General features: G+C 39.0%; 1 protein-coding gene across 7 annotated transcripts in view; it reads right to left on the reverse strand.

Annotated features, from left to right (window-relative positions):
• CACNA2D1 (calcium voltage-gated channel auxiliary subunit alpha2delta 1) overlaps positions 1-26,118 on the reverse strand; it is a 524,891-nt gene that overhangs the window by 478,047 nt on the left and 20,726 nt on the right. Inside the window, exon 1 of one of the 7 annotated variants that reach the window (XM_070369708.1) lies at positions 11,025-11,147. The exons of the other annotated variants lie outside the window; for them this stretch is intronic. The gene's annotated coding sequence lies outside the window, so the exon portion shown is untranslated. Of the gene's footprint in view, positions 1-11,024; positions 11,148-26,118 lie in introns of those variants that run through there. 7 annotated transcript variants of the gene reach the window in all.

A 26,118-nucleotide genomic window follows, 5' to 3' on the forward strand; every position in this document is an offset into this window, starting at 1 on the left:
GGAGTTATTTTGAAATTGGAACAGAGAACCTTCTACAGTTAAGTCACCCATTCAAGTCAGACCAATAAGATCAGTCACCAAAATCTTACTGGACTATGACTATTATGAAATTGAGTAAAGTTTTCCATCTCATAAAAGTCACAATCAACATGAAAAGGCACTCTTGATTCCACTCAATTCTGTTTGTCTCCATTGTGATTTAACAATGCTTTATGTTTTAAATAGCTATGTAGAAACTTAACTTTTCCACCAGATAGTAAAATAATTTAGAAAAAAAAAATTCTCTTAACAATAGAACAAGTTTAGGCTTACAATTCCCTTTTATAAACTGGCAAAACTTTTATATAACAGTTCCATTTGTAAATGGGTAAAAACTAAAAGCTTTATCTCCCACGCACCTTTTCTTTCCATTTTGCACCCTCCATCTCAAAAAAAGACAAAAAAAAAAAAAGGCCCAAAATAAGGCACTGAAGACTTATCATTACAATTCACATCCACTTTCTCTAAAGCTAAATGCACCTAAACTATGATAGAAAACCCTTCTGTATTTCAATCACATTCTTCCAATTTTCAGGTTTATAGCATCACTCATTCATTTATTCAAGCAACTGTTTTTTGGTACCTAAAGATAGGCTCGATAAAGGACAGAAACGGTATGGACCTAAAGAAGCAGAAGATATTAAGAAGAGGTGGCAAGAATACACAGAAGAACTGTACAGAAAAGATCTTCATGACCCAGATAATCACGATGGTGTGATCACTCACCTAGAGCCAGACATATTGGAATGTGAAGTCAAGTGGGCCTTAGAAAGCATCACTATGAACAAAGCTAGTGGAGGGGATGGCATTCCAGTTGAGCTATTTCAAATCCTGAAAGATGATGCTGTGAAAGTGCTGCACTCAATATGCCAGCAAAATTGGAAAACTCAGCAGTGGCCACAGGACTGGAAAAGGTCAGTTTTCAATCCAATCTCAAAGAAAGGCAATGCCAAAGAATGCTCAAACTACTGCACAATTGCACTCATCTCACACGCTAGTAAAGTAATGCTCAAAATTCTCCAAGCCAGGCTTCAGCAGTACATGAACCGTGAACTTCCAGATGTTCAAACTGGTTTTAGAAAAGGCAGAGGAACCAGAGATCAAGTTGCCAACATCTGCTGGATCATAGAAAAAGCAAGAGAATTCCAGAAAAACATCTATTTCTGCTTTATTGACTATGCCAAAGCCTTTGACCGTGTGGATCACAATAAACTGTGGAAAATTCTCAAAGAGATGGGAATACCAGACCACCTGACCTGCCTCTAGAGAAATTTGTATGCAGGTCAGGAAGCAACAGTTAGACCTGGACATGGAACAACAGACTGGTTCCAAATAGGAAAAGGAGTACGCCAAGGCTGTATATTGTCACCCTGCTTATTTAACTTATATGCAGAGTACTTCATGAGAAACCCTGGGCTGGAAGAAGCACAAGCTGGAATCAAGATTGCTGGGAGAAATATCAATAATCTCAGATATGCAGATGACACCACCCTCATGGCAGAAAGTGAAGAGGTACTAAAAAGCCTCTTGATGAAAGTGAAAGAGGAGAGTGAAAAAGTTGGCTTAAAGCTCAACATTCAGAAAACAAAGATCATGCCATCTGGTCCCATCACTTCATGGCAAATAGATGGGGAAACAATGGAAACAGTGTCAGACTTTATTTTTGGGGGCTGCAAAATCACTGCAGATGGTGACCTCAGCCATGAAATTAAAAGACGGTCACTCCTTGGAAGAAAAGTTATGACCAACCTAGATAGCATATTGAAAAGCAGAGACAATACTCTGCCAACAAAGGTCCATCTAGTCAAGGTTATGGTTTTTCCACTGGTCATGTATGGATGTGAGAGTTGGACTGCGAAGAAAGCTGAGTGCCAAAGAATTGGTGCTTTTGAACTATGGTGTTAGAGAAGACTCTCAAGAGTCCCTTGGACTGCAAGGAGATCCAACCAGTCCATTCTAAAGGAGATCAGCCCTGGGTGTTCTTTGGAAGGAATGATGCTAAAGCTGAAACTCCAGTACTTTGGCCACCTCATGCGAAGAGTTGACTCATTGGAAAAGACTCTGATGCTGGGAGGGATTGGGGGCAGGAGAAGAAGGAGACGACAGAGGATGAGATGGCTGGATGGCATCACCAACTCAATGGACATGAGTCTGAGTGAACTCTGGGAGCTGGCGATGGATAGGGAGGCCTGGCGTGCTGCGATTCATGGGGTCGCAAAGAGTCAGACATGACTGAACAACTGAACTGAACTGAAGATATGCCAGCTTTTGTGTTAGGCATTATAATAAAAGATAAATAAAACATTCATTCATTTACTATGCTGACCACAAAATCAGCTTAGAAGAGAAATATTTTCTTCCCTACTTACTGAAAATAGTCTTAAACATCATTCCCACCAGCTCTGTCATTCCCACCACTGTCACAAGGGATGGGATTACACTGATTAGCATGAAATGAGGGCTGACCTAAACTATGTAGATGCCACACAGTGGGGGAAAACTGGAATGAATGACGAGGAAGTATTTCCAGTGTCCTGCTCAATTGCCTTCCAAAGCTGACAGTGGTTGTTATTATTCCATTTCCTTAAGGGACAATGTCACATTCCTATGGATGTGAGAACTGGGCTATAAAGAAAGCTGAGCACTGAAGAATTGACGCTTTTGATCTGTGGTGTTGGAGAAGACTCTTGAGAGTCCCTTGGACTGCAAGGAGATCCAACCAGCCCATCCTAAAGGAAATCAGTCCTGAATATTCATTGGAAGGACTGATGCTGAAGCTGAAGCTCCAATACTTTGGCCACCTGATGCAAAGAACCGATTCATTTGCAAAGATGCTGATGCTGGGAAAGATTGAAGGTGGAAGGAGAAGGGGACAACAGAAGATGAGATGGTTGGATGGCATCATCGACTCAATGGACATGAGTTTGAGTAAGCTCCGGGAGTTGGTGATAGACAGGGAAGCCTGGCATGCTGCAGTCTATGGGGTCGCAAAGAACTGGACACGACTGAGCAACTCAACTGAACTGAACTGGAGAATATTTTTCAAACATCACATTGAAGAAAAAGTTATTTATCTATGATTTAGAGGCTTTTTAAGGATTGATTAAGCTTCCAGCATCACCCAAATTCAACTATACTCCCTCGCCAAATGTAATGACAATAGAAATATTCCAACTCTATGAGGAAAATATATTAATACTGTAAATACAGAAGTTTTTAATATGTGCAAAGGGATTTAAAAAGGAGGGGTGGGGATTTCCCTCACAGCTTAGTCAGTAAAGAATCTCCCTGCAATGCAGGAGACTCGGGTTCGATTTCTGGGTCTGGAAGATACCCTGGAGAAGGAAATGGCAACCCACTTCAGTATTCCTTCCTGGAGAATCCCATGGACAGAGGAGCCTGGCAGGCTACAGTCCATGGGGTGGCAAGAGTCTTACACAGCTTAGTGACTAAACCACTAAAGGGATAAAACCTACTGCAACGAACTGAATTCGCTTTCTTCCCCCTTTCTCTACCCTCCACTCCCAACCCCTATACTGAGTCAGTAGCCAAAGGAGGACACCAAAGTACAAAGATGAAAGAAAAGAGTCAAATTCTTGGATGAGAGTTCTAAGTTCTTGAAACCCTGGCCAAGAGAGATGTGAAAGCGGCTGAGGCCAGTGACCTGAAGGAACCTCAGGGTTGCAATAAGGAGGACACAGAGTGACATGTGGAGGAACATGCATATCTAAGTGTCTGCAGCAGGGACAGAGGCCAAACTCGTGTCACGTCAAAGAATGTTAGACAAAACCTTCCTTTCCAAAGCCGGAGAAACTACTTAAGCCATCCTCAGACCTTAAACTGCGAGCCCTGGTTCAAATGGGTTCAAATTGATTGAGGTTAGTCGGACACGACTGAGCAACTTCACTTTCACTTTTCACTTTCATGCATTGGAGAAGGAAATGGCAACCCACTCCAGTGTTCTTGCCTGGAGAATCCCAGGGACGGGGGAGCCTGGTGGGCTGCCGTCTACGGGGTCGCACAGAGTCGGACACGACTGAAGCGACTTAGCAGCAACAGCAGTTATAAGTAACTAGCTTAAGTTCTCTATCATTATTCTTAAGGCTCGAATTCCAAATCAAGTTCAATCATAGGGGAATAAATTTTATTATATTTCCTGTATACTTGCTTTTGTACGTATCATAGAACTTTCGATTAAAGCCAAACTTTAATTCTACATTTGCACCACAAGATAACTTTTAATTAAAACTACTTCATTATTTCTCACCCTCAGCCAGTACTATTAATTTTACACTCAGAAAAGAAAACCAGGAGCCTGTGTGCCCTATGTCTCACGTAGTTTCTCCTCTGGTGTCAACAGAAAAGATATTTGCTAGATCAGTAAAGTCCAGAGAGTGCAGTGATTTGCCAAATATGGTCCACTGGAGCACTGAGACTTTAGGGTTAGGTTTCAACATTTGTCGCTGTCACTCAGATACTAAATCTATATTTACTTGGGGCAGTGAGTGGAGATTTAAATAGAAAAATCCAAAGCATCCAAGGTACGTTCCTTTCCTGACTTAGCTGTTTTTGAGAGTTTCTCTCATGGAGCTATAGTCTTTCAAAACTGGTTAAATAAAATTCTATTGGTATTACCATAAATTTTGTAGAGGATGAGCAAACAAAAAATTAACTTTCTCTTTACCAGTTTATGATTATCTGACTGGTCATTTCATGTCACTGTTCATGGGGATTCCAAACATAAAATATGACCAATGCCAAAATACAATAAGTGCTCTCAATTTAAAAATGAAGATGTATTTCTAATTATTATAATAGTAACATGAAAATAGACCATTAATACACATTACTTTTAAATATATTAAATTTTAAATATAAAATTGTATATTAAAATTTACCAGAATGGTCTGAAGACATAGAATTAAGGTTTAAAATCATCATATAAATTCAGATTTACAGATTAGGTGAACACAATCATATTTCTAAAATTGGGGAAATTATTTATCAGTAAAGGCAATACAACATTCCTGCCCACCCCCTAAAAAAAGCCAAAAAACAAAACCTGGATAAAATATAGAAGCTGGTCAGTAGGAAAATAATGGATGAACTCTAGGAATTCACACTGTGGCTGGTGGGCCACTAGCAATGTTGTGGGTGGAAAGTAGAAGGGGATTCCAAAGAACATGGCTCAGCATGTATCATACAGCACAAATTATCAAGTCTGTACAACTGGAACCATTTTTCAAGTGTGGGCACTGGAGTTTGAATGGTGTTGGTCGGAAGACACCCCCCAAACTAACATCACAGAGCATCACGTCCTCAAGCGTTCCTATCTTTGAGCAATAGTCTGGATTCTTGTGCTTTATGTAAAAGGAAAAGGATGCTGACACTGAAGCTGTGCACATGTGGAGCCAGGAGGGATGTGGGAAATCAATGTACTACTCTCTTTTCAATTTTGCTGTGAACATAAAGCTACTCTAAAATATAGTGTAGTCACTCAGTCGTGACTGACTCTCCATGACCTCATGGACTGCAGCCCCCCAAGCTCCTCTGTCCATGGGATTCTCCAGGCAAGATCACTGGAGTAGGCTGCCATTTCCTTCTCCAGGACTCTAAAACATAAAATCTTTTTAAAAAATTCTCATTTTGGAGAAAACCTGGCTCAGAAATCATAGCTTTAGTGTTCAACACATTGCTTTTCTTTTCTGTAAATCCTTACCTATTTTAATCTTGGAAGCTTTTTTCCCCCATCTCTACTTTGTTAATTTTAGACTTTCCACTTTCTTTACAACCTAACCAGCTAATCACTTTTAAATTTTTTTCAGTAATTATAATGAATTAACAGTTATGTTTAAGCAATTTCAAATGATAGGCCCATATATATATAAACTAATGTCAGCAATCACATATTCTATTTACTATTGCCGGGAGAAATATCAATAACCTCAGATATGCAGATGATATCACCCTTATGGCAGAAAGTGAAGAACTAAAGAGCCTCTTGATGCAAGTCAAAGAGGAGAGTGGAAATTTGGCTTAAAGCTCAACATTCAGAAAACTAAGATCATGGTATCTGATCCCATCACTTCATGGCAAATAGATGGGGAAACAGTGGAAACAGTGTCAGACTTGATTTTTGGGGGCTCCAGAATCACTGCAGATGGTGATTGCAGCAGTGAAATTAAAGGACGCTTACTCCTTGGAAGGAAAGTTATGACCAACCTAGACAGCATATTAAAAAGCAGAGACATTACTTTGTCCACAAAGGTCCGTCTAGTCAGAGCTATGTTTTTTCCAGTAGTCATGTAGGGATGTGAGAGTTGGACTATATAGAAAGCTGAGTGCAGAAGAATTGATGCTTTTGAACTGTGGTGTTGGAGAAGACTCTTGAGAGTCCCTTGGACTGCAAGGAGATCCAACCGGTCCATCCTAAAGATCAGGCCTGAATGTTCATTGGAAGGACTGATGTTGAAGCTGAAACTCCAATACTTTGGCCACCTGATGCGAAGAGCTGACTCATTTGACAAGACCTGAGGCTGGGAGAGATTGAGGGCAGGAGGAGAAAGAGACAACAGAGGATGAGATGGTTGAATGGCATCATTGACTCAATGGACATGGGTTTGGGTGGACTCCAGGAGTTGGTGATGGACAGGGAGGCCTGGTGTGCTGCATTTCTCACGGTTACAAACAGTCAGACACTACTGAGCGACTGAACTGAACTGAACCCCTCCAAAAATATTATAAGGAGTCCAACAAGGCAGATATGTTAATGGTAAAAGTATTCTGCCGAATTGAAGAATGTGATTGGCACAGACAGAAAACTCTAGCACAGCTTAATTTAATAGCTGCCTGACAGTTGTCTCCAATTATTTTTTCAATTATTTTCTGAGGGATTTGCCTAGCACCCTAAGCAGTGTGAACACAAAGAGCACACACACTAGGTGTGTGAGATTGTTTTTCTAGAGCTATGAAAATGTATTTGAAATTTGAAGAGGCAATGGGAAATGAATTTGACATCCCTATTAATGTAGTTTTACTTCGATGAGTTTTTCATATCACTAGATAAATAAAACATGCATAAGCAAAATGTCTCATATTGCTGTACCTCCATAAAATATACATTCCTGTATCCCACAAATATGGGAAAAGTACTGCTATTTTAATATACTCATTAACTAAGTTTTTCTTGATAATCTCCACATTGGCCAAAAAAAAAAAAAAAAAAAAACTAAGAGCTTGCTGCTAGAATTTTGAATCAGGGTTCCTTTTAACAAAAAGGAATAGCACATATCCAAATATCTATTGAGAATACCAAATTGACATACAGTTGAGAAATAGCAATAATTATTATGAACATGATAGCTGTTTATGTCTACGCTATAGATAATGTGTGGTGTCCATAGGGTTTTGATGAGTTTCTTGCCTCTGCTTACACATAGACTAGGTCAGAGCTTGTACTAAGGAAGACCAGGAAGAGGGTTTAATGCTGCTGCTGCTGCTGCTGCTGCTGCTGGTAAGTCGCGTCAGTCGTGTCCGACTCTGTGCGATCGCATAGACGGTAGCCCACCAGGCTACCCCGTCCCTGGGATTCTCCAGGCAAGAACACTGGAATGGGTTGCCATTTCCTTCTCCAGTACATGAAAGTGAAAAGGGAAAGTGAAATCGATCAGTCGTGTTTAATGCTACAATGAAGTAATTTTACTCTGTACTCTAGACATAATATTGACACCTAATGGTATTCACATAGTTTTTCTTGAAAGAGTATCTGCCATCAAGAAAGACAGTTCAAAAAACATGTTGGTCAAATTTAGTGAATTATTAAATCTTCGCAGGAAGAATATTATATAATTTAATACATAATTTTTCTCTTGCTTAATATAATCTTTCTTAACACAACATGTCAAAATGTGAATTCTCTTTTGCTATAAAGAAACATGCAAGGAGTGGTATCTCTCATAGTCTTACATGTCACACATTTCATAAAGAGACAGTTATATAACATAAGATGAACTTATTTCCATGCTGAAAGTTAAAAACTGATTATATTTGGAACACTAGGGCTTCCCTGGTGGCAAAGAATCTGCCGGCAAAGTAGGAGACCTGGGTCAGGAAGATCCCCTGGAGTAGGAAATGGCAACCCATTTCAGTATTCTTGCCTGGGAAATCCCATGGACTGAGGAGCCTGGCGGGCTACAGTCCATGAGGTCACAAAGAGTCGGACATGACTGAGCACAGCACAAATACACAACATCACAGCATGCTACGTATTAATTCATGGTGACAGAACTTTTAAGAAGTTTGTTTGAAATAAAACATAAAGGTTCAAAGAAACAAAGTAGACAGTAGAGAAACATTTTAAATGCTCGCTCCTCTATTTAGGCAGCTTTATGTGAGTAGAGGGGAAATTTTAAAATGTTACCCAGACCAATCCTACTGACACTGTCTCTGATTATCCCTACTTTTCCCATATGTATCATGTAACTAAAGTCTGCCTACTCTTACAGCGATCTCTTCTTTCCATACTTCCAGTTCTTTAACCGCTTGAGTTGAAACCATCCAGACCACTACAAAAGCCTGGTGATCCCGGTTTTACCTTCCTCTCCTAGAAGCCATCGTTGTTGCAACTGGGCAGACAAAAATACCAACAAGGACCCAATTATCCAACAGGCTAGTTCAATCGTAAGACGTGTAAAGGGTAGATGCTGTGTCATATTTCTCTTTCTCTGCAAAGTGTGTAGCACAGTATATTATATAGAGAGTTCAGGATTAAAAGCACTCACTAATACAACTCCATTCCCAGAGACTACACACAGCGTAGAACACAGTATTCAATAGAATAGGTTTTGAATGAATAAGCATTTTTATTGAACGAATATAACCTATACATTCTTGCCAGGTAAGTCTCCTAAAATATATTTCCACTTCAAAAATTTTTAGTGGCTACCCACTTCCATCTGGATGAAATCCATCAAAGGCCTTCCACAACCCAGTCTCTCCCTGGTACTCTCCTTCTGTCTCTGCTCATTAATCCTTTATAGAAGGCAACACGGCAGAGTAGAAAGGGCACTGCTTTTGATATCAGAATGGTTACTGAGTTATGTGTGAGTCTTGACTTGATGGCTTACTGATGTATGATATTACAAACTCTTTGAACCTCACACTGTACTAAACAAAAGTAATTACTACCTGGCAGAAGTTGTAAACAAAAGATAAAAATCAAAATACACTTAACAGATAGGGCACAGGAAGGAAGAACTGTATGAACTCCGCTTCTACTGCAGTAATGTTTCTTTCCCAATCAGATTATATACCCTTAGCCTTTGTTTAGTATGTTCCTCCTGATAGCTGAAACAGAGAATTCAACCTACTATTACTGACACCTAAACTCTGTTCATTTTGTAAGGCCAGCTCAAAAGCTACTCTTGTCTTACATAAGCATCATATTCAAGCACCAAGCAGATGTAAACACAATTGGTAATCAGCTAATTAAGGGCGGGCCCTAGATAATGTTGTTATTCAGTAAGAAAATAATTATCTGTAAGGGAAGAACAGATAGGTCTAAATTAGCGATCTGATCTCAGAACTTTAAGCCACCAACAAAAAGTTCCCTCTCAGTCTCTGAGGCTTTAAAAGAAAAGCTGTAATGGGGAGGACTGCAAACCAGCAGCTTGGTCAACGTTGCAAGTGTCATACCTTCTATGAACTCTCTCCCTCTCCATGACAGCAGAAGCCCAGAGTTGTTACTCTTCCTGCATTCACTGTAGCACTACTGTACACTGCTGTAAAGCACACACAGCTTTGGAATGTTAATTACTTCTTAAGTTATACCTATTAGTTCACCAGATCACAAATTCATTCACAACAAAACAAAGCCAGATTCTTTAGGCTTTCCGTCAGTGTTGTCTACATAGTAGGTATTCAACAAATATTTGAATGACCATTATATGTATATGGTCAGGTAATGAAAGCATTGTGCTATTTCTTTTTTAATTAATGCTAGTATATTTAAGGGAGAAGGCAATGTCACCCCACTCCAGTACTCTTGCCTGGAAAATCCCATGGACGGAGGAGCCTGGTAAGCTGCAGTCCATGGAGTCGCTAGGAGTCAGACACGACTGAGCGACCTCACTTTCACTTTTCACTTTCATGCATTGGAGGAGGAAATGGCAACTCACTCCAGTGCTCTTGCCTGGAGAATCCCAGGGATGGTGGGGCCTGGTGGGCTGCCGCCTATGGGGTCGCACAGAGTCGGACATGACTGAAGCGACTTAGCAGCAGCAGCGGTAGCATCAGCAGTACATACCTGTGGCGGATTCATTTTGATATTTGGCAAAACTAATACAATTATGTAAAGTTTAAAAATAAAATAAAATTAAAAAAAAAATGTTATTTTCTACAAATCATGCAAGCCAAATATAAATGGTTGCATGTAATTCTGAACACACCTTACACGGCTTTCCAGTTTTAAAATATGTTATTTCTTCTAATAGTCCTTAATACAAGGACACTGACATATTGAAGTATGGTACCCAAGGATGATGCAGATGTTGGCAAAAGCAGAACTAATTGCTGAGTTGTCTAAGTCAGTAGCCCTCAACCCTGGCTATACAATAAAATCATCTGGAGAAAAAAAATTTTTAATACCAATACCAAGCCAATTATTATAGTCTCTAGGATAGGAACTAAATAATGTTTTTTTGAAAACTTCCCAGGTAATTCAAATATGCATCTGTGCTTAAAACCATTGAATCACACTTAATTTCAATGAACAACATGAACTGCTGACAGTTTCTGAGAAAGTCACTAAGACTTCTTCTGCTCACTATTGTTTCCTGGGTTTTAAATATTTAAGTATTTGAAACACATACTCTTTATTAAGTATTTTTCCACCACTCTTGCACCACTGTCTATCCAACACCCTTTTGTTCTGATTACCTCAGCCTTAAGAAAAAAGTAATGCATGTTAACAGTCAGATAAAAATTACCTCTCTTATGAGCTCAGTGAGTGAAGAAGCAAGCTACCTCAGGGTGGCTGACGACAGGTGACTGGTCTGCAACATTTAGGAAGTCCCTTACACCTGTCGAGGGAGGCAAAGACTGCAAGAGAGAGGCTGAGTCTGACTGAGCAGGCGCAGAAGGGCAAACAATGCTCCAACTACTGTTGGCAGATCTCTAAAAATAAAACTACAAAAGCACTGGGAAGGCAGAATGAATTCCTAACACTTGTTCTCTTCTATTTTAGTCTGTTATGAAGCAGGTGACCTCAGCACCAAGCAATGAGTCTTTTAACTTTCTGTATCCCTCACTTTCAGAAATGATCCTCAGTTATGTTGCCATGACTGAATTCATTCCAACTGTTTCATATTCATAATCATAAAGAGAATCTTTTTTTAATCTTTCAAGACTGCTCTCTCGTAGGATTACACTCTAAAATAAGTGTCTTTGATATTCATTTGCCTATCTTACTTTGAAGATTGCTTTCACATGTATTATTCTGGGGAAAAACTGTTTATCTGTTAATATTTTATGTATTCTTTCCGGGACTCTTGGTCTAAGAAGTAAGAGTTAAAAGAGTTATTAACACATCCAGAGAAATAGCAATTTAAATGTCTTCCACTGAAAAATCACTGGCCCAAAAAAAGGAAAAAATTACAGACTTCCTAATAACATATTTCATGAGCCAAATAAGGTCATCCTTATTTTAAATGCTATTTTAAATGTTTGGTCCAGAATAGTTCTGCATGAGAAGGTAATAAAATGTTGAGGAGGACAGCAAGTCTGGAATCAGCTCAGAGCTGTATCCCCCGTCCACTGTTGGTGGTCTGAAGCACAGAATTCAACTGCTCAAGATCTCAGCTTCTTCATTTATTAAAGATGAAAATAATGTCTATCCCTGTTTTATAAAGTTGAGGTCAGAATTAAATAAGACAGTATCAGCAGGACACTAGCTTACTGTCAGCCCCTTAGCACTCAATAAATACTACAGATGATGGTTACTGGTGACAATAATCTATTGATATTACTCAATGAGCAGCAGATGATCGAACCATCAAGAAGCAATACTGTTTTAACTGCTGCTGCTGTTTTTAAGTAGGCACATACTATTTACATCTAAGAATCCAAAATCTCAAAGCCTTTTTTCTAAACAGGTTTACCTCTTCCTGTTTTTCTGGCAGACAGAGCATAATAGAAGTGAAAAATATCTTGGGGAATTTTTTTTTCCCGGGTGGTAAACTTTGCTAGAGAAAATTTTGCATTTTGGTACATTTCTCACAACATGCACATACTAGAGATACCTATATTTGATGACAAGTGGAAATTATTTCATAGAAATTGATAGTGCCTCAAAACGCTCAACTCCTAAGCTCAAGCCAAAACAGAAACTATACACACACACACACACACACACACACACACACAATCCATTAATACAGACCCCAGAAAAATCGTGATTCATGGTTAATCATTATCACTTTACCTAAATCTCAAACAATGTATTTGAGTTTCCTCCCTCCAAGGTGTCAGGGAATACATGAGAAGTCATTTTAAAAAGTAAACTTTGATCAAAATTCTGGGTTCATCTCACAGGCATCACCACTGGACTCTTGAGCTGTCTTCCCAGAGGCTGTTCACATGTTACACTTTTGTATTTGTATCTGAAGCTATCTGTGTCCTAACTGTTTCAGCCATTTTCTCTGGTTTGGTTCTCAAAGAAAATAGAAACCAGTTGTAAATCTGGTGAAAACTAGTTTTATTTTTTACACAGTATATATACTAAGTTTGCTTCTCACCTTATCCTTTAGACCAGAAGTCATTAATTATTGGTATAAAAGAGGAATATTATGCAAAAATACTTGAAATTCAGAAGGTCCATTTAGAGTAAACATCATATACCTCCCTTGAGATTAACAAGACATTGTATTAAACTCAGAAGTAACTGAAATATTTCCCAAGTTCTTTCAGATGTAAAATGATGAGGGAAAAAAGTTCCAAAATGCTTATAAACTACTAGCAAGTATAGAAGTATAAACTAGAAGTTTATACTTACTTCTAAGTAAGTATAACTACGTAAGTTTGCTAAAAATAAGGTATTTAGTTTGCTAAAGTATTTTAACTATATTCAATGTATCTAAAAAAGAAACAATACTATTTGAATTAGTTTGCGTATCTATTATACAAACTAAACAGATTTACACAGCCTACATGAGCATTTCTTGGATAACTTTTCTGAGCATTTCTTAAGTGGATATTTCTCAATCACTTTTTTTGACTGCAGAACCATTCTTATGTCTGTACAAGAGGAACACTCTATTGACTTATTAATTTTCCTTCTATAATATCTAACATTTGCCCAAAGGAAAATGGGTCATCAGCAAGTTTATTTCTATTCATGCTCTGATTTCTCAGCCAAATAAGTGATGGGTCTGCACTTTCAGGCCTGGGCTGAGACTATTTCTTCAGACAGCTTCCCATCTCTATGAGTTGCTGGTCATATCCTTATGACCAGCAAGTCCCTGAGGGCTCCAGAACAATGTCTGACACTGATTTTGGCTAGAGTCTCATTATTCCTTAGAAAAATAAACGGAGCTTATTCTATTGTATGGGTGGTTTACAAAAAACCGAGTTTTTTTTTTTTTAATTCTTGATTACAACCAAAACACTTGTTAACCCAAAATAATCTAGAAAAAAATAATAAAAGTAAAATAAGTATTAATAAGTAAAAATAAGTATTAAGTATTCTTATAACTGTCCTATGAATTATTTAGGCTATGATCTTGCTCAATGCCTTTGTTTCTTCAAGAACTAATATACGGCCTAGCCCATGACTGATAATGTTTAATTATTTTGTTGTTGTTCAGTCGCTCAGCTGTGTCCTACTCTTTGTGACCCCATGGACAAAAAATATATATATATTATCTTACTCATCTAATTAATTAGTATATGTTACATATACACACATATTTACATCAGTTCAGTTGTTCAGTCGTGTCTGACTCTGTGACCCCATGGATCGCAGCACACCAGGTTTCCCTGTCATCACCAACTCCCAGAGCTTGCCCAAACTCAAGTCCATCAAGTTGGTGATGCCATCCAATCATCTCATCCTCTGTACCTATATATTATATAGACACAATACATATGTGATACATGAGGTACATGATGTGTATGTGCATCTATAGATACAATGCATATTTATAGAAACACTACACTGAATGTTTTACTAATGAGGCTATATTATCATGAATGGTATTTATAACAATCTATATGCCAGAAATACTAGAATACCAATGAAATACTAAAACGATAAACCAAGACACAATTGTAACACAGTCATAACTTTAAAATTATAGAACACAAATGCTAGTGTCTAAACAAGACGGTGGGTGTCTACGTGCGTGCCAAGTCACTTCAGTCATGTCCGACTCTATGCGACGCTATAGACCATACAGCCTGCCAGGCTCTTCTGTCCATGGGATTCTCCAGGCAAGAATACTAAAGTGGGTTGCTTTAGTATTCAAAAGTATGCAAGAGATCTTCCCGACCTAGGGATAGAACCCTTGTCTTTTACATCTACCTACACTGGCAGGTGGAGAAGGCGATGGCACCCCACTCCAGAACTCTTGCCTGGAAAATCCCATGGTCGGAGGAGCCTGGTAGGCTGCAGTCCATGGGGTCACTGAGGGTCGGACACGACTGAGCAACTTCACTTTCACTTTTCACTTTCCTGCATTGGAGAAGGAAATGGCAACCCACTCCAGTGTTCTTGCCTGGAGAATCCCAGGGACGGGGGCGCCTGGTCGGCTGCCATCTACGGGGTCGCACAGAGTTGGACACGACTGAAGCGACTTAGCAGCAGCAGCAGCAGCAGCACTGGCAGGTGGGTTCTTTACTACTAGCATCACCTGGGAAGCCGACACTGCTTTTCAAACATAAGATGAGCACAGAAAAAGCAAGGAACAGAACCGCCAATCTTAACGATGGGTTTAATATTATACAAATCCAACACACTGGCTTAAATGAGGAAAATGAATAGTCTAATGTCACATATCAATATTGTGCTCTACAGCTTGTTCAAAGTACTCCATAATATCACCACATTTGAATGTCACAACCACACAGTGAGCTCAGTAAGAAAGATCATTTGAAAGCATTTTACTGATGAGGAAACGGAGACTGAAGTGTCAAACACTGCAAACATGGGCCCACAGCCAGCAAGAAAGCCTAGGTCACAACTGACCCTACACATATACTATAGAGCTGGTTACTGGAACCATCAAACAAGCTTCAGGAAAAATGACAAGTGTAAAGAACAACTAAGCATAATAACAATGAAATATAGAGTGTTAATCTATGGTAAGTAAGAGTGGCCATGAGTGTTAGAAGCACATATCAAGCATCTATCCAGAGAGACCAGGGTACAAAGAGCATCAAATCTTGAAAGAAGACACATGCAGTATTGATTCTGCAGACAAGTGGTTCTGACCCACTCTAGGGAAGTCTATGTGTTCAAAAGGTTTATTATAACAATGTTTTCTTCAAGAAGGTGGACACAGTACCAGGCTGATAGTTCACAGTGAGCCCCACCTCCAATTCTGTGAGACTATACATACTGGGAGTGTACACCTCAGTGAAACCGTGCGTTTAACGTTCTGGCACTGGCTATCATTTATACTTATAAACACATCATCAGCATCCTAAAAATGTACACAGTAACAAATTCATACTCTTCTAACATAAAATGTCCCAAACTAGAAGGTACTATCATCATATTATTTTATGAGAAGAAATAAAAGCTTTCCAATTTGGCCTCTGGTTGTTTTTTGTTTTGTTTTGTTTTTTAATTAAACTAATCTTTAAAGGCCTAAGGGTTCTGGGTTATTTCTTGGGAAGTCTGTCTGGCAAGAATCATCCTATTCATCCATCACATATTTTCCTAAATCTAGAGCAGACCTATTGGTGTTGTGCCAGAGAGGAGTACAAGCATAATAACATCAGATAAAAGTCTCTCTTTGTAAGGGAAGGCCAGAAAAATGCCTTCAGCATGAAGTCTAGGAGCTGCATGAAACTCCCTAGAATTTTTACCTCTGAGATCTCAAAGACAAGCTCTGTTGCTGCATACATATTGTTTCTAGTCTAGTCAGGTAGGTTTTGCACAATTCTTACCCACTGCACAGGCTGTGCAGGAATATGCAACAGTAGTCTTTGAATATTTTTCCTTAGCTTAAATGTATTGCACTTTATCTTTCATTAGTTCAATCTTAATTTTTAAAAGAAAAAAACATCTCAAAGACAAACCAGTTAGCAGGCAACCATATATGTGTATGGCCAGTACATCATGCTGAAGCTGAAGCTATAGTACTTTGGCCCCCTGATGGGAAGAGTCGACTCACTGGAAAAGACCCTGATGCTGGGAAAGATCAGGGAAGGCAGGAGGAGAAGAAGATGAAAGAGGATGAGATGGTTGGATGACATCACCAACTCAATGGACATGAGTTTGATCAAGCTCCAGGAGATGGTGAAGGAGAGGGAAGCCTGGCGTGCTGCAGTCCACGGAGTCGCAGAGTCAGACATGACTGAGTGACTGAAAAACAAGTACATATACACACACCCAGTAAAAAAATATTGGGAATATAAATACATGAAGCATTCATAGTTAAATGTTCTACAGGAATTATTTTTAATGATGTCTCATTTAAAATGAAGCCACTGAAGTTTATGGTATCTGATGACAATCTAAGCCACCAGATATTGAATGACTCAGTGTGATATTCTGACCTCCTCAGCAGAGCATCTCAGACTTGGTGTCTGTACTACTGTACTGAGGCTGCCATAAAGCAAACTACCACAAAATGGGTGGCGCAGAACAGAAATCTACCACCTTACAGTTCTGAGGGTTAGAAGTTTAAGATCAAGATGTCAGCAGGGCCATGCTCCCTCTGGAGGCACTAGGGAGGAACTGTTCCAGGCCCCTCGCCTAGTTTCTGGTGGGTCCTTGATTTAAGCAGCACACAGCACTGTCCCTATGTTTGCGTCAGGGTCCAAATTTTCTCTTTCTATATGGATACCTGTGATAGACTACAGACCACCTTCCTGCAGCTTGAACTAATTTAAACTGATTACAGCTGCAAAGACCTCATTATAAACTAAAGACACATTCTGAAGCAAAGGTGGTTAGAGCTTCAACACAGGGATTCTGGGAGTACACAAGTCAACCTATGCTTGATAAAAGCTTAAGATCAAAAGAAGAAAAAGAAGAAGAGATGGAGAAATTGGAAAACATAAACTAGATGAAATGGGAGCACTGAAACTGAAATACAGAAAGTGAAACAAATGAGATAAAAGAAAAAGATCATCATAATGATTATAGTAGACATACTTTAGAAGACTTGTGAATTTTTGCCTCACTAAAAACTTTGCCATTTTGATTCTACTTGTTTGACTCAGTATGAATAGAATGTTGGATTCCTATTTTAAAAAAAAAAGATATGCAACAAGCAACAGGTTTACTGTTAGCACAGGGAACTATAGTCAATATCTTATAATAACATTAAAAGGAAAATAATTTTTAAAATAATATATGTATATAATTGACCATCTTGTTGTATACCTGAAACTATACTTCAATAAAATATGTATCTTAAGAGAAAAAAATGGATAACCAACAAGAACCTACTATATAGCACAGTGAACTCTGCTCAATGTTATATGACAGCCTGGATACTAGGGGAGTTTAGAGGAGAATGGATACATGTATACATGGCTGCGGAGAAGGCAATGGCACCCCACTCCAGTACTTTTGCCTAGAAAATCCCACGGACGGAGGAGCCTGGTAGTCTGCAGTCCATGGAGTCGCTAGAGTCGGACACGATTGAGCGACTTCACTTTCACTTTTCACTTTCATGCATTGGAGAAGGAAATGGCAACCCACTCCAGTGTTCTTGCCTGGAGAATCCCAAGGACGGGAAGCCTAGTGGGCTGCCGTCTATGGGGTCGCACAGAGTCGGACACGACTGAAGCGACTTAGCAGCAGCAGCAGCATACATGGCTGAGTCCCTTCGCTGTTCACCTGAAACTATCACAACACTGTTAATTGGCTATACCCCAACACAAAATAAAAATATTTTTTAAAAGATTAATATTGTGTGATATATAATAAATATCCCACGTCTCGATGTATTTAAGGAAAGCATATATTCAGGATAAGAAAAAGCTAGAACAAGTATGTCTCAACTATTTTGTTTTTTTAGAGTTGATATAGCTACAATCCAGACATACGTATATTAGTTTATAAATACTCAATATTTTCCTATATGTTACATATACATTAATAAATCACAATCTAAATTTCCTACTAATGACACCATATACTGGAATGCATGGTAAGGCATACTGGTGATAGAGTCTGAGCACAACAGGACTATATAATTTGGTGTCTGAACCTGGACACTTTGAAAGTGACAGTGTAGTATTAACAAGCAGGAACCAAATGGGTCCTGGTCAAGCCCAACATGAGGATAAGTAAGAAAAAGAACTGGGCTGAACGAAAATGCTGGAAGGTTGATATCTTTTCCTTTATTAGTCTGTAGTAGAGAATGGGAAAGGCAGTGATTATTCTACTCACGTAGGAATACCTATAAGGAGAACACCTATAAGGAGAGAGAAATGTGAGGAAATGCACTAGATTTTCCACAGTATCAGAGCATAATATATATTTCTTTTGTGAATAAAATGAATGATATGCCTGAGAACAAAGTATGAGGTGGACAATATGAAAAGGAAATATTGTTAATCACATAAAGGGGATCTTTCTAGCCTCTCCTACATATATCAGAGTAGCAACACTTCTGAATTATTTCAGTTCAGTCTCTCAGTCTTGTCCAACTCTTTGCAACCCCATGGACTGCAAAATGCCAGGCCTCCCTGTCCATCACCAATTCCCGGAGTTCACTCAAACTCAAGTCTATTGAGTTGGTGATGCCATCCAACCATCTCATCTTCTGTCATCCCCTTCTCCTCCCACCTTCAATCTTTCCCAGCATCAGGGTCTTTTCGAATGAGTCAGCTCTTCCCATCAGGTGGCCAAAGTACTGGAGTTTCAGCTTCAACATCAGTCCTTCCAATGAATATTCAGGACTGAATTCCTTTAAGATGGACTAGTTGGATCTCCTTGCTGGCCAACGGTCTCTCAAGAGTCTTCTCCAACATCACAGTTCAAAAGCATCAATTCTTCGGGGCTCATTTTTCTTTATAGTCCAACTCTCACATCCATACAGTACTACTGGAAAAAACCACAGCTTTGACTAGACAAACCTTTGCTGGCAAAGTAATATCTCTACTTTTTAACATGCCATCTACGTTGGTTATAACTTTTCTTCCAAGAAGCAAGTGTCTTTTAATTTCATGGCTGGAGTCACCAATCTACAGTGATTTTCGAGCCCAAAAAATAAAGTCTATCACTGTTTCCACTGTTCCCCCATCCATTTGCCATGAAGTGATGGGACCAGATGCCATGATCTTAGTTTTCTGAATGTTGAATATTAAGCCAACTTTTCATTCTCCTCTTTCACTTTCATCAAGAGGCTCTTTAGTTCTTCTTCACTTTCTGTCATAAGGGTGGGGTCATCTGAATATCTGAAGTTATTGATATTTCTCCCGGCAATCCTGATTCCAGCTTGTGCTTCATCCAGCCCAGCATTTCGCATGATGTACTCTGCATAGAAGTGAAATAAGCAGGGTGACAATATACAGCCTTGACGTACTCCTTTCCCAATTTGGAAACAGTCTTGTTCCATGTCCAGTTCTAACTGTTGCTTCTTGACCTGCATAGATTTCTCAGGAGGCAGGTCAGGTGCTCTGGTATTCTCATCTCTTGAAGAACTTTCCACAATTTGCTGTGATCCACACAGTCAAAGGCTTTGGCATAGTCAATAAAGCAGAAATAGATATTCTTCTGGAACTCTCTTCCTTTTTCTATGATCCAAGATGTTGGCAATTTGACCTCTGGATCCTCTACCTTTTCTAAATCCAGCTTGAACATCTGGAAGTTCATGGTTCATGTACTGCTGAAGCCTGGCTTGAAGAATTTTGAGCATTACTTTACAAGCATGTGAGATGAGTGCAATTGTGCGGTAGTTTGAGCATTCTTTGGAATTGGAATGAAAACTGACCTTTTCCAGTCCTGTGGCCACTGCTGAGTTTTCCAAATTTGCTGGCATGTTGAGTGCAGCACTTTCACAGCATGGTCTTTTAGGATTTGAAATAACTCAACTGGAATTCCATCACCTCCATTAGCTTTGTTCGTAGTGATGCTTCATAAAGCCCACTGGACTTCCCATTCCCAGGATATCTGGTTCTAGGTGAATGATCACACCATCGTGATTACCTGTGTCATGAAGATCCTTTTTGTATAGATCTTCTGTGTATTTGTTGCCACCTCTTCTTAATATCTTCTGCTTCTGTTAGTTAGGTCCATACCATTTCTGTCCTTTATTGTGCCCATCTTTGCATGAAAATTTCCCTTGGTAGCTCTAATTTTCTTGAAGATATCTCTAGTCTTTCCCATTTTAATGTATTCCTCTATTTCTCTGTCTTGATCTCTTGAGGAAGGCTTTCTTATCTCTCCTTGCTATTCTTTGGAACTCTGCATTCAAATGGGTGTATCTTTCCTTTTCTTCTTTGCCTTTCACTTCTCTTCTTTTCATAGCTATTTGTAAGGCCTCCTCCGACAACCATTTTGCCTTTCTGTATTTCTTTTTCTTGGGGATGGTCTTGATCCCTGCCTCATGTACAATGTCACAAACCTTCATCCATAGTTCTTCAGGCACTCAGTCTATCAGATCCAATTCCTTGAATCTGTTTGTCACTTCCACCATATAATCGTAAGGGATTTGATTTAGGTCATACCTGAATGGACTCATTGGAAAAGACCCTGATGCTGGGAGGGACTGGAGGCAGGAGGAGAAGGGGACAATAAACGATGAGATGGCTGGATGGCATCTGATGGACATGAGTTTGAGTAAACTCCAGGAGTTGGTGATAGACAGAAGGCCTGGCGTGCTGCGATTCATGGGGTTGCAAAGAGTTGGACACAACTGAGCGACTGAACTGAACTGAATGGTCTAATGGTTTTTCCCTACTTACTTCAATTTAAGTCTGAATTTAGCAATAAGGAGTTCATGATCTGAGCCACAGTCAGCTCCCGGTCTTGTTTTTGCTGACTGTACAGAATTTCTCCATCTTTGGCTGAAAAGAATATAGTCAATTGACCATCTGGTGATGACCATGTGTAGAGTCTTCTCTTATGTTGTTGGAAGTGGGTATTTGCTATGACCCGTGTGTTCTCTTGGCAAAACCCTGTTAACCTTTGCCCTGCTTCATTCTGTACTTCAAGGCCAGATTTGCCTGTTACTCCAGGTATCTCTTGACTTCCTGCTTTTGCATTCCAGTCCCCTATAATCTTTTTTGGGTGTTAGTTCTAGAAGGTCTTGTAGATCTTCATAAAACCATTCAATTTCAGCTTCTTCAGCATTACTGGTCAGGGCCTAGACTTGTATCACTGTGATACTGAATGGTTTGCCTTGGAAACAAACAGAGATTATTCTGTCGTTTTTGAGATGGTATCCAAGTACTGCATTTCGGACTCTTTTGGGGTCTTACCCCCATTTAAGCCAATCAACTAAAAAGGTAAACTATTTGGTTTTTTTTTTTTTAACAACAGAAATAAAAGAAGCAAAGAAATTTCTTTTGACTGAACAACAGAAAAAAAAAAAAAGAATATCTTGGACCAGAGATCCTGGGTTTCCATTTTCACTTGTTTAATAGCATTCCCTCCTAACCAATGTAGACAGTGATCACTGGGATTACTGTTTCTATTCTACACCACTTGGTGTTGCCATTCTTGTAAGTGCACTGTCCTAAAAGAGAACAAACAGCATGTAGCTATTCTCCATTTACAGAAAAAAGTAGATGAGCAGAAACACCTGGTATTCATTTCATAGTCATCAAGATATTTGTGTGCGTGATCAGCTCAGACCAGCACTATAAAATTTCAAAGCTCCATATAAGACAGAACACTATACAGTATACCTACAAATAGAACTGAGCAGTGCCATGACTTTGTCCCAGTAGTACTTGTACTGTTTCAGGGACTCTGTCAATTGCTCTCCCCTGAAAAACATGGAGTACTTTCAACCAAGAAGAATCTTCATTAGCTTACTATGCCGCTTTCCCAGGTGAAACAAATACCCATAAGGAGAGTGTATGTCCATGCTAATTACACTTTGCCCACAGGCCACTTTGGCAACTGTCCAACATTTCTGGTATCTACAAAGCATTTTATTCAATGTGCACAACGACAGGAAAGATTGTCTCATTTCCGCTCCAGACTCAGCAGGAAAGAGCAGACACCAATATGCTTCTGTTAAAGACAAGTTTCACTACAAAATTTTCCTTCAGGAAATTGAGATCTCCAGGAACAGGAGAATTTTACCCTTGCACATGTGACTATAAGTTAAATAATTACACTTCCTGCTTCACCAAGCACTAAATTTAAGAGCTTAATTTCGAAAATATTTTGAACTAGCTAATTTACCCTTTTAATGGCATACTTATTATCAGGGATCAATGAATAAAACTCACTGGTGTGACAAAATGCTAGCAAAATGCAAACACCACCTAAGCATTGTGGGAGTGAGCCAAAAATAGACATCATTGGCTAGAGGAATACATATCAGGGGCCAATTTATTGTGCAGATTCCATCTAGATCAGTGGTTCTCAACCAGGAGTGACTGTGCACCCAAGAAGACATCTGACAATGTCTGGAGATGTTTCTTTATTACTCTGACTTGGAGAACTGCCACTAGCCTCTAACAGGTAGACCGAGGATGCTGCTAAGTACAAAGCACACGCCAGACCACTGTCACAAAGAACTATCTAGTCCAAAATATCAACAGCACCAAGCCTGAGAAACCCAGCCTTACAATGTATGGGAAAATTCATGGGTTTTTAAAATAAATTCCATGTGGCAATACTATTTTTCCTAGGTACATTTTAATAGACTTCAATAGTTATTTTCAGTGAAGCTTCTTTGGTTTGATTTTTTTAACTTGTTAAAATTATAATTCTGAATTATTCCCAAATACTATAAAATTATTATGAAATGCCAAGAAAAATAGTATAAAATTAAAACAACATAGTCTAGCCTTTATCATACTGTCTGAATTTAGGAGAAATGAAGATTGGTAAGAAATATAAATGAATCAAAACTGAGCTGCATGTAATATCAAATGACAACTTCAAAAACCTCTTAATTTCCAGTTTTCACCTCATAACCAACTTGTTTTTTTTTAATAAAACATCACTTTTAACCCACCACATCATTAGGGCCAGAAACAGAACCATGCTTGTTGAAAGATAAAAGAATGACAAATGCTTTCAAAAATGTACCTAAATGAATATAAAGAGGAAATCTATTGCTATATCTTGAAAAATACTAGAATATCTTTTCTGTGATATACTTTACAGAGTAATTGCTTTAAGCAGTTTGAGGTTCTTGTTTCCATATTTTAAACAACAATTTTGGAGAATACATGCCTTTGATAAATTTCTATTATGTTTTACGTGCAGCAGATTTTCAATCTTCAATTCAGAATGTAAAGTATTCTGAAAAATCAGAGTAGGAAGAAAGTCATCAGGCCACAGCTTCCTCTAACACTGGCATTATCACTTATGTCTTTATGATTCAGTTATCCTTTATACTTCTTCAAGTGCAAGTCCTTCAAAATATCTTTACCTTTTTATTCCAATGGTCTTGTCCTCTTAATCTACCACACTGGTATTCCACTAACCATAATTATGTAAAATAGCATTCTTGCTTCATTATTATAAAATACCACATATATTCAGAGTAGTTCTATACTAGCTATGTCCAGCTTCTTATCAGCACTTTATTATGTGCCACTGATCAATTCAGTTCACTCACTCAGTCATGTCTGACGCTTTGAGAACCCATGGACTGCAGCATGCCAGGCCTCCCTGTCCATCACCAACTCCCGGAGTTCACCCAAACTCACGTCCATAGAATCAGTGATGCCATCCAGCCATCTCATCCTCTGTCATCCCCTTCTCCTCCTGCCTTCAATCTTTCACAGCATCAGGGTCTTTTCAAATGAGTCAGCTCTTCGCATCAGGTGGCCAAAGTACTGGAGTTTCAGCTTCAACATCAGTCCTTCCAATGAACACCCAGAACTGATCTCTTTCAGGATGGACTGGTTGGATCTCCCTGCAGTCCAAGGGACTCTCAAGAGTCTTCTCCAACACCACAGTTCAAAAGCATCAATTCTTCGGCACTCAGCTTTCTTTATAGTGCCACTGATAACTATCTACAAAGACTTTAGAATAGTATGAGGAGTTCTAAGGGGTAGTATCTGAAGTTACATAGAAAACCCCAAGAAATCATGCTCTCACAGCTTTTTCCAGGACTCTGTGGCAAAACACTGGTGAGAAAACTTTCAGAAGCAGAAAGCCCAGATGATATTTACCTGACAGTTTGACAGCTGCAATCACCAAGTCAAAACAGAATCAGAGAAAACTCCTCCCTTAAACTATGATTTGCATTTACATGGTCTATGTAATGAGGATATACCACTGGTAATAGACTACCTTTAAAATCACCTCTCTGGGAAGATTCTGTTTATCCCATGTTTCAGAGAGAAGAGGTCCTTTGAATTTTTTAAAAGGGGCTGGGGTGGGGGGGCAGGTCTCAAACATTGGATGGCGCATAAACCCAAGGATGAGCTTGTGTACACCTGTTCCATCAGGAAAGGAGTAAATATAGTGGTAGAGGGATAGGGAAAGAGGCAGATAAGACACAAAGGCACATTTCAACACAGTTGGGTACTGCCTCCATACTATTAAATATGAGTCCATGGCAGTTCCTTTGGATAGCCCGCCTATGGGTTAAAGGGGACTTAGTTATATGTGCTTCTAAAGACTTTCACTTACAGTGTATTTTCTGCGCCTTTTACACTCTTATTTCTCCCTGCCTACCCCACATCCCAAATTACTTTTTGAAAGACAGGGATTTCACAAAAAGGCTCACATAAGGAACTTGAAGCACAGGAAAAGACAGAGCCAACAGAATGAAAAATAATCATCTATTTTTCATTGTTTTTTATCACAACACATCTGCCTTTTCCTTTTTGCTTAATAAGCATTCTTTGTAACCTTTGGACTCCTTTCATATCCCTAAGTTTTATAAAGCACATATACATACATAATATAGCAGTTTGGCTCAAAAAAAAAAGCACAGCAGTCTTATTTTAACTCAATCTTAGAACATCAACTTAAATAAATGGCCTCTGGTAAATAAACCTAAAACAGCATAATTATCATTAAAACAGATTCAATGTTAGGGTTGCTACTGCTGCTGCTAAGTCGCTTCAGTTGTGTCCGACTCTGCAACCCCACAGACGGCAGCCCACCAGGCTCCTCTGTCCCTGGGATTCTCCAGGCAAGAATACTGGAGTGGGTTGCCATTTCCTTCTCCAGTGTTAGGATATTTCTAAATAATTAAGAGAGGTGATTACCAGAAGGATAAAAGGTGTTTTCTTGGTTGTTACAGAAGGAAAGAAGAGTGATTTGACATGCTGTAAGTTTCTTAAGTGCAAAAAAACCTTGTCGCTATTTACTCAAATGCACCTGAATATTGGGGGTTTCAATATTCACTCGCATAACAAATCACCAGTCACAGGCATAAGTTTCTGCAAAAATTTCCTGGTCAGTAATGTGTTAAGTCAGGCAAGTTCCAATTTCATTCAAAATATAAATGTACAGTGAAAAAAATTGTGCTCATAAATTATTATATTGTGGACTTCCTGTCACAATTCTTTTCATATTAGTATTTTTAATACAATATTTTGCTATGCCAAAAACACAGAAAACTCTATGATTAATATGTATATGTGAACATCTTCTAACCCAGAAACCATCATAACATAAACAAACGTGGGCTCTCATATGCAAACATCTTAGGAAAGAATATGCACGCAGCATTATCAAAATATTTTTAAGGGTAAGAA

Source organism: Bos mutus, chromosome 4, assembly GCF_027580195.1.
Source record: "Bos mutus isolate GX-2022 chromosome 4, NWIPB_WYAK_1.1, whole genome shotgun sequence".
Lineage (NCBI taxonomy): Eukaryota > Metazoa > Chordata > Mammalia > Artiodactyla > Bovidae > Bos > Bos mutus.